Genomic DNA, 8,510 nt, shown 5'->3' on the forward strand with positions numbered 1-8,510 from the left:
ACGGTCATTTTCTGATTAGCCCACAGCAGCTTTGACAAGAAGAAAGCAAGCCCTCAGAAACTGTATAAAACCATCTGTTTTGGTTAAAATGTCATTCCCTGAAGCTAAAATATCTGGGTCAAAGAGACAGAGAATGCATGGCATTTTCTGGAGACTGAAACTGCCCTTTGTCTGGTAACAGTTAAAGTATCTTCCTCGATGAGCACCTTATTCGCTATCCTTTAAAGATCTACCTAGGGTGACAGCAACAAAATCTAGACTGAGTACAGAGTTGTCATAACCACTTGAGGAAATTAACTTCCTGAATTAACTTTTTATGTGTATCAAGAAAACAGTCAGTGTAACTGATGTGAGGAAAATGGCCTCATGCCAATTTCAATCAATACCAAGTGAAAACTTGTTACTTTAAAGTTAAATACTTCTTTGAAAATATGTCCCTGAGTTAAAACCATCTGAATGTTTAAAATGTATGATATCTACTTGTTTTCCCCTTACAAACTGAATCTCAGTTGTTTAGAAATTGCAGTAATTCACTACATAATTAAGACTGTTGATGTCTAGAAAATATATATGCAGTACACTGCACTTATCAAAAGAAAAGATATCCAAGAGAAAACTTGAATGTTTCAGAGTTTAGCCTAGAAATCGTATGGATACAGTGGTCAAGAGAAATTCAAAGCTTTATTACAAAAAGAGGAAGAAGTTTTGAACTGACATGTAAGCTAAAGTTCCTTACCACTATTTATTGTATAGTTTGTTACTTAAAGCAGACAATACCGATAAAAAAGCAGAGAAATTGGAATAATTTAAATCATTATCTGCATACTTTGTTAGGGGATTAATGTACGATAATTAATCAAATTCTCATTTTTAGTGTTTAATAACTTGTCTGATTTTCTAAATTGTAATTTTAGAGCTGTTTAGTTGAGCTGCCACATGCAGTCTCATCGGCAAACACGTTTGATTAGAAATGGATACAAATCTGCATTTAAGCATTCATTTTAACATCAAAGTGCACAGTATAGTATAAAAGTAGAATAAAGTTTGCCTTGTAACAAGACTGTATAACAAGTCTGTGACAGAGATCAAGGGCTCATCATACATGATTACTGTAATTTCAAAAGTGTTTTAAACTGGCAATCTGGCTCTCAGCCACTCCGGGACAGCAGCAGCGGAAAGATGCTCATCTAATTTAGCATCATCCTTCAACTAGGAATCTGCTGTCTCACAGTGCAACCTGCTGAACTTTAGTGACACTACAATGATGGAAGGATGACAAGTTCTGCCTAATTAAGGCTAGGATAAAAAATTTCAAATGTAGATTTCTTCACATCAAGTGAATTAAAAAAAATCTGCCTGAAATTTCTGATGTGTGGTACAATGGTAAATTGTTGTTTCAGGGAACCATTGAGATGGGATGAGAAATGAATTTTGAAGGATCGTGTTCCCTTGAAATAATCAAGAAAACTTTTCCTTTAGCAAATTTTGTATTGATCTTTTGTGCACAAAAGTGTGCTTGATTCTGATCTCAGCCATGCCCGTTTTATGCCATTGTAACTACGATGGTGTCTTCAGTGGAGTTACCATTCATTTACAGCAGTCTGGTAACAGGAAGGAGAACAGGCCTTACACCAGAATCCAGACTGGCCTGATTTCCTCTGTTCTCCTCAGTGTGGATGATGAGTTTGGGAACATAAGGTGGGGATGTAGATGCTGTGCCACTCCACAGTGGGTGTTACACACCGTACGGTCATTCTGTGACTGAACCCAGCTTCTCTGGCACCACAAACTGAAAGGATTTCTACAAGTTGTAAAAATTAAAAATCTACCCACAGGAGTTGACTGAAACCTACAGAGATGTGTGGACCATGGTCTATAAACAGCCAGGTGAGGAAATAACATCTGATAGGGCAGTTTTCAGGGTATTTTATTTTAAATTTTAAAACATTAAACAAGATGGATTTGTAAGGAAGACAAATGATAGAAACAGCCCCCCTTGCCTCCCATCGACACATCAGCAAGATTATTTCAAACCAAATGGTTTTTGTTAAAAGGAGAGTAACAAATCTGATAGGGGCGATACAAGGGCTCCCTTCTGGAATTTCTCCAGCTCATGAGGTTCTTTCCAATCCAAATGAATTGCACTTCAGGGTTCCATTGAATCAGGATCTGATGAATTTAGAAACAAATGGCTGTCTGCCGGATTCCCAGAGATTCAGCCTACACAATCAGCCCCAAAATCGCCTGTACAAAGAAAAGAGAATCAGATTTTGTGATGATTTCCCATAGAAAAGGAATAATATGATGTTTGATTTCAAAGGAATTCCTAAGTAACACTATGGTGAGTGAAGGTGTTCCTGGTTAACTCCAGCACATGGATTTCATTTGTAGATATTTACAATGTGGCCAGACTAACTTTACATAGGAACCTTGATGTTTAAACTATTGAAAAACCTTCTGAATCCTGTTCACATTGATGTCACCAAGATTTTTACAACTACCACCCTTGGTTTTGAAAGAGGAACAATAAAGGGTTAAGACTGTACACTGAACTCTTAGGCTTTTCTTTATTATAAAGCTGTAGCCTTACAATTTGAAAGCTTTATAAATACCGAGTTCCTGCAGACAGCAGCCATTTTGTTCCCAGAATTTCATAGATTTTAACACCAGAAGGGACCAATAAACCATCTAGTCTGACCTCCTGTAAGACATAGCCCATAGAATTTCCCCGCAGTTACCCCTATATTGAGTCCAGCAACTTGTATTTGATTATCTTCCACAAAGGCCTTCATCCTTGATTTAAAGACACCAAGAGATGGAGAATACCTCATTTCCTTGGTAGCTTCTCTCAAGGATTAAACACCCTCGCTCTAAAAAAGTTTCTGTTATTTCTAACTCGATTTGTCCGGCTTCAGCTTTCAGCCGGTGGTTCTTGTTCTGCCTTCTCTATTAGATTAAAGAGCCCTTGAGAATCTGGTATTTTCTCCCTGTAGATATACTGAAACACTTTAATCAAATCTCTGGAGACACCCACATTAGATGATGATTCTCTATTGACAAGTATATTATATTATATTATATTATATTATATTATATTATATTATAAATGTGTGCTTTACTGAGATTGTATGGTGCTAGTTTTTTCCTCAGAATCTTGTGCAGTGCAAGCCAAGCTTTTTGCAATAATAAAATTATGTTACATCCTGGCAGTTAACTTTATCAACTAACTTCAAAGTCATCTAAACATAAATTAGTTGTTTTTTTAGCAAAACTGAATATGCTAGAATCCCTGTTCATTGATATTAACTATAGTCCTATATCTTTATAATTCTTTATTGATTGAGTCATCTTTTCTATTATTTTGCCAGGGATTGATGTCAAGCTTCCTGTCCTCTAGTTTCCTGGGTCATCTTTCCTGTCCTTTGTGCCTATTGGCATAACATTATCACTCTTCCCATCTTCTGGAATTTCACCAACATTCCAAAATGTCTCAGAAATGATCAGTGGAACAAAGATCTCCTCATCTAATTCTTTGAGGATTCTGTGACTGAAGTTATCTAGGTCTGCTGATTTAAAAATGTTTATCCCTAGTAGATGCTAACATCCTCCTTAGTTACTAATGGACTAGATAGACGTCACCATTCTCTTGTAATATCAGTACATCAACCTGCTGATTTCCAAATACAGAACAGAAATATTTAGTGAACACTTCTGCAGTCTGTGCCTCATTATTCACATTTTTTTCACTATCTAGAAATGGATCCGTACCATTGTAACGATTTCTTTTCTTTCTGTTATTTTAATAAAATGCTTTCTAGTCCTTAGCCCTCCCAGCTATGGTTTCTTCCCTCTTGTCCTTAGCTTCCCTTTTCATATTGCTGCACTTCATTACTTCCAATTTAGCTTAATTCCTATGTCCTCTGTATCTCATCTGTGATAGATATTGTTTTATTTCTAACTTTTGCCTTCACTTCTCCTGCATGCTGATACACAGTAGACACAGCCTCTACATGCTCTCCTCCAGACTTTTGTTTTTCCTGCTTGATTTCTGATTCGAAAATTTAAAAGCAATGTAGACAATGGTACGTTTGGGCCCCAATCCCTTTGTATACATGAAGCTTTGGCAGCATACGGAGGCTTTAAAAGTGCCATTAAGAGGTTTGCGGAAAATTCTTCCAAAGCATGAGCAGCGCATGGTTGCCATAACAGGTCTATGCTGTCCCTGTTGCAAATGATGGGGTGGTGCTGGAGATGTTGCATGGAGCTGTCAGGTGTAAGGGGACACTCCCAGTAGCACTGAGCACTGCAGAGAATCTGGGCTGCTCCAGGGTGTCCAGGAGCCCGGGTAAGGGTGCTGTATGCAATAGAAGCCAATGGGGTGTTCTAATACAGGGTTTCTCAAATTGGGGGTTGGGACCCCTCAAGGGGTCATGAGGTTATTGCCTGGGGGGTCGTGAGCTGTCAACCTCCACCCCAAACCCCACTTTTCTTCAGCAGTTAGAATGGTGTTAAATATATAAAAATGTGTTTTTAATTTATACACTCAGAGGCTTGCCACGCGAAAGGGGTTCCCAGTACAATGGTTTGTGAACCACTGTTCTAATACATGCTGAGGCCACTCCCCCACCCAGGTGGCCTAGAATGTGAGCAGCACAAAATGTGCTTGAAGCCTCCTTTGACCCTTGCCCATGAGCCACATCTGCTGAGCCGCCGAGAGCATTAAACAACAGCTCAGATGTAAGAAGGAGGGGAACAGGCATTTCTGTTCATACTGCAATGCCTGCCTTGCGGAATCTTGAACTTACCTGCGACAGCACAAAAAGCGTCCAGTGCATATGCCAATGACTTTAGAATTGAAGGGACATCTCTTGTAGGAGCAGTTACCCCCTTTGTATCTACAGAGCTTGAAGGGATCCTGAGCCTCAGAGAGTTCTGCAGAAAGAAAAAGAGTTAGTCATCATTTGGCAAAGTTCAAATCCAAAAATGTATCACAGCTTTAGTGCTATTGAGATGGGTGTAGTTCTGTGACCTTTCATTGGCTGCCACTAAGAAGAGAATGCGGCGAGTTAATTAAACAGGGGCGCTGGCCCTTGGGCTGCAGAGTTGAGAACTGTAGCTCTCAACATGGAGTCCTTTGCTGCCCTCGGCCTTTAAGTGATGGAAAGCATTTAGCTGCTCAGACCTCCAAGTTCCCTGAGCGGCTGCTGCTGTGGGATTGATTCCCTCTGTCTCTAGCAGTGATGTGCCAGGCAGTATCACAAATGCAGTTTGGTGAAGTAGGGTTGGACTGGCTCAGCACCAGGTTGGATGACTACACATCTTTGCAAGAGAAGGGCTTGAAAAAATCCCTTCCGGTTTCAACGCAGGCCTGTCCGTGAGACTCTGCGCAGATGTTTTTTTCTAAAAATGAGCTTGGAAATAATGTCTTCATGACCAGTTGTCGGGTTTTGGTTACACTCAAAGGGCCTGTGATTTTGAAAATCCAGCCCCAATGTGCACACCCAAAGCTTGTAGAATATTTAGGTTAGAACATTTTGAACTGAAGGTTGTTGGGCAACCTAAACCAGCGGTTCTCAGGGCAAATTTATTGGTGGCCTCAGAGTACAGCCACCAACCCTTGCTGGTGGCTGCTCACACTTTTTCCTAAAATACTTAATTAGCTTTAGGAAAACCAAATAAATATGCACATAGACATGTCCAAATCATTTCAATTTATTTATTGCTAGCTAGTAAGTCTGTTGTGAAAAGTGATATTAACAAACATATAAGTATCACTTTTACAGCTGGCTTACTCAGCCCTGGCAAGCCTGGGGACAAATTAAGCCCGAAGCCCTGCGTCCAGAACCCAAAGCCCCGTGGCTGAAGGACCAGGTCCAGGGATGAAGGCTGAAGCCATGTGGCTGGAGCCTGGGGCCTGCCACTCTGCAGCCATAGCCCAGGGCTGAAGCCCTCAGCCCCTCAGCCAGAGCTTGCTGCCCTACAACCCTAGGGCTGATGACCAAAGCCTGAGCCCCACCGCCCCTGGGAAGGTGAGAATCTTGCTGGCTGCCTGCTCCTCCAGCATTATGCCCCAGGTGTCTTCAGAGTGGGACAGGGCCCAATCCCTGCTGCTGGCCTAAGTAACCAACACTAGGGCAGCGCATCCAGGAGCAACAGGGAGGGGGAGGGGCTGGTACTTTGCACTTCCCCCCCCCCCATCACGGCCCAGGAGACTGTGGCCACAAGAAAAAGCCCCTGGTGGCCGCATGTGGATACGGTAGCCGCATTTGAGAAACGCTGACCTAAACAGATACCTTGTCATGACTGAAGACACTCTCCCATCCTCAGATAATATAATTTCTTAGAAAGCAGCCAAGTACATAGTAATGACAGATTCTTAGAGACAGTGGGGTTAAGACACTGAGATGAGGGGCTGCAATTTTAAAGGTCTGGGTTCTCTTCCCAGCTGTGTAACCCGCCAGTTGGCTATGAGACCTGACTTTATAATACAGTTTGTGGCAGGCACAGAATTATGAACACTAACCTGCAGCAGAAGTTAATTCACAATCTCCTGGCTCTGAACTCCGTGTACTTTATCCTAAACCAAAGTGTATGTGGAATGAGGTTGGTCACATTTCATTTTATTTATATCCCATTCTGATGTTCAGTTTTGTCATTGCCTGTTAGAGGAAGAGTACGTGCAGTCCAGGTATAATATGGAGTGGCTTAAGCAGCAAGCCTCAGAAAGATTTGAGAAAAACACTATGGATTTTTTTTTCCACTGGGCATAATTCAGTCAAACATTTTTTTCCTTGGGAGCAGCAAAGACATAACCCAGATCGTTGAGCAATGACCCTGCCAAATTTCATGTAAACTGCAGAGGTACTAGTGCTCCTAAGAAAAAAGTCAGAAACTTGTTTCTAATGGAAAGCATTAGGAAACCTTAGGCTCCCAGAGATCCCTCTGCATCATCCCTCGCTTACATTTATATCTTACCTGGCATGCCCTGAAGCACCAGAAAGAAAACAGCAAAGAGCAGATAAAGGATCTTCATGGCTGAAGGTCAGCTGGGAACTCAGTGTAACTGGACACAGAAGATACCAAAACAAAGAGGAGTCAGAGTCCCTATATATACAGATCATGGGCATATGCTGAGTTCTAAAAATATTGTTTTAATCCAAATGACATTTATATGTTCTGTAATCTCTTAATAATAATGATTGTTATCTATACTGCTCCTTAGAAATCATAGAAGGATTTCAGAGAGATACAGTTCTATAAGGCAAAATACATTTTACAAATATGCTTTGTAACTAATTTTCCAGTGTCTTAAATTAGGTTTCTTGTGGTAATCTCTTTCGCCTTAGCCCAAGTAGAGACTGGAGAATTATCATGCATTTACATATTTTATTAGCCAAGGCAAAATTGAAAGCAATTTAGAAACTGCAGAAAGCACAAGAAAGATGCTTGTTTATTCATGTTTATGAAATTTATAACAATGAATTCCTGATTTGATGTTACAATTTACTAAAGAGTAACAGATCACATCAATTCATTCAAAGCCTTCTCACAGTTGTGTTACATAGACAAACTTTACCCTAGTTCTGCATTGTGTTGGGCAGGTAACTTTGATACCAACAGAATCTATGAATCCTTGAGTGCAGATTCTTATCCATTGCTAATCAAAAGTGTTCCCCAGCGGAATTATGGGAGCACCTGTGACAGTTCTAACAAACAGCTCTGAAGTTACAGTTTAGAAAATCAGACAAGTTACTTAAGATTAAGAATTACAATTCAATTAATTTTCACACTTTATGCAGATAATGATTAAAACAATCTGAATTTCTCTAGAATTTTACCAGTATTCTTTGCTCTTTGGCGACTTGAACTAAATATTCAAGGTTAATTAAATATTCAGATAGCAGGAATATCATTAGCTTGCCAGTCAATTCAAAGCTTCTCCCTGCTTTTGGGGAAAAAGCTGTCAATTTTTCTCAACAACAAACTCTATATGATAAATAGATTAAACTCTGAAACACCCAGGGTGTCTCTCAGCTATTGTCTATGGAGGAGACATTCCCTTCTACAAATATTTCTGGACTTTAACACGCATAATTGCAGACTGAGCTATCCTAAATTTCTAGACAACTAAGATTCAGTTTGCTAGTGAAAGCCATGCATACATCACACATTCTATTACAGCACACTCCGATTTATCCAACTGGCCTGGGGGATATTCAAAATTTGGATAATCAGGCATTTGGATAAACATAAGAAGTCCTAGTGATTGTAGTGCTAGAAGCCAGAGTAGCAGGAGAGGAAAGGGTTGTGCTCATTTCCATTTTGCCCCTGCATGCTGTGGAGATGGCAGTCCCCAAGTTTCTGCATGGACAGAGCACAAAGGGAGGCAGAGAGCAGAGGGTAGAAAAGGGGAAGGAAAGACAGAGGAGAGAGGGGGAAAGAGGGTGAGGAACTGCAGGAGACAGGAGCCTCCGAGGTGCTGCTTGAGCCATTCCTAGCTCTGACAATCC

General features: G+C 40.6%; 1 long non-coding RNA gene across 1 annotated transcript; it reads right to left on the bottom strand.

Annotated features, from left to right (window-relative positions):
- Nucleotides 1-2,007: 2,007 nt before the first annotated feature.
- On the bottom strand, nt 2,008-7,050 carry LOC123366131. The gene is made up of 3 exons (XR_006577943.1): nt 6,976-7,050; nt 4,806-4,932; nt 2,008-2,244 (listed from the first exon to the last, which is right to left on the bottom strand). It is a non-coding gene; the product is annotated as an uncharacterized LOC123366131 (long non-coding RNA).
- Nucleotides 7,051-8,510: the final 1,460 nt, after the last annotated feature.

Source organism: Mauremys mutica, chromosome 3 (assembly GCF_020497125.1).
Source record: "Mauremys mutica isolate MM-2020 ecotype Southern chromosome 3, ASM2049712v1, whole genome shotgun sequence".
Lineage (NCBI taxonomy): Eukaryota > Metazoa > Chordata > Testudines > Geoemydidae > Mauremys > Mauremys mutica.